A 1795-nucleotide genomic window follows, 5' to 3' on the forward strand; every position below is an offset into this window, starting at 1 on the left:
GGGGGACCTAGTATTGAGAAAAATTCTTCCTCTACAAAAGGATTTTAGGAGGAAATGGATGCCGAATTGGGAAGGTCCTTATGTTGTAAAAAAGGCCTTTTCTGGAGGAGCCCTGATCCTGGCTGAAATGGATGGAAAAAACTTGCCTAATCTGGTAAATTCAGATTCGGTGAAGTGGTACTTTACTTGAAGAAGGGAGGGAACCAAGATGAAAAACCGCAAAGGGCGCTTTGATTCCAAAAAGAAAAAAATGGAGAGGCTAGGGTGAAAACCTGCAAAGGGCACCTTAAGACCAAAGGAGATTTGAGTTGAAAACCCGAAAAGGGCGGCTCAAATTTTGATTGTCGCGTGGTAGTCTTGTTGTACCTAAATCGGCAGAAAGGAATAGACGACATCTTGGGGCATCAACAAAATACTGTGAATCCCCTAAACACGTGTTGAATTTAGAAGGGTCTTCGAAAAGTTGTATAGAGAAATTCAAGAAAAGATATCTGGGGCACCTGATCACAGTATTTGTATTGAATTCGTTGTTTTAGAATATTTCATTCTTCTTCAATATAAATGTCCCCAGACAATTCTTCTATCATTGACAATCCATTGTGAGCTATGCTCCCAAATTAATTTTGTTTTATTCATCGTTGTAATCTTTTCGCAAACATGTTGCATTAGAGTAACGATTAATGGACTAATAAAACTTTCACAAGGGAAGTTTTTCATATTACTCTAGAAATCTTTAAATAACTCAGGAACCTGAAACAGGACTATTGTTTAGACCTTCACCGGGTTAAAAGGTCGGAGATATCTAGGAGCCAAGAGTCGAGATTTTAAATTTTTCAAGTTTTGACGAAGCGTTGTTGCCACGAAGGAAGCCTTAATGAGCAATAATGACTTTAAACATTCAATATTCATTTTTCATGACATAATATTCAAATGTCATTCATACACGCCTAGTTAGGAGTATTTGATTCATTCTGATCATAACATCCTAATCATTAGGCATAATTAGGCTCATAAAGTGAATCATACAGGTCATGTTTCACAGAGAGCTGATTGGTAAAATCATAGAGCCTTATCTCCCTGAGCAACAGTGGAGCAGGTTGAAAGATAACAGATCCTGTCTTCATGTACTGGCGTGAAGTAGATCATAGATACCAGATCTTGTCTCCCTGTACAGGTGGTGGAGTAGATCGAAGAAAGCAGATCTTGCCTTCCCATACTGGTGGCGAAGCAGATCAAAGAAAGCAGATCTTGTTTTCATGTGCCGGTGTGAAACAGATCAAAGATAGTAGGTCCTGTCTTCCTATATCGGTAGCGAAGTGGATCGAATATACAGATTTTATCTTCCCATACTGGTGGCGAAGTAGGAAAAACAGATCTTGCTTTCCTATACTGACAGAGAAGCAGGTCAAAGATGGCAGATTTTACCTCCCTGAAGTTGCAGTGGAGTATATTGAAGCCAGTAATTCTATTCCCCTGGTCAGCAGTGGAATCGATCGGAAAAAGCAGATATTGTCTTCATGTATTGACATGAAGTAGATAAGAGAAAACAGGTCTTGTCTTCATGTACTGGCATGAAGTAGATCAAAACTAAGCAGATCTTGTCTTCCCATACTGGTGGTGAAGTAGATCGAAGATACAAGTCTTATCTCCCTAAAGTTGCAATGGAACAGACAAAAGTAACCAATCCTATCTCCTTGAAGTTGCAATGGAGTGGATTAAAATCGCAGATCTCATCTCTCTAAAGTTGCAGTAGAGCAGATCACGTCAGATTTACTCTTAAGTTGTAACAGAATAA

The sequence above is a fragment of the Gossypium hirsutum genome, chromosome D09 (genome assembly GCF_007990345.1).
Source record: "Gossypium hirsutum isolate 1008001.06 chromosome D09, Gossypium_hirsutum_v2.1, whole genome shotgun sequence".
Classification (NCBI taxonomy): Eukaryota; Viridiplantae; Streptophyta; class Magnoliopsida; order Malvales; family Malvaceae; genus Gossypium; species Gossypium hirsutum.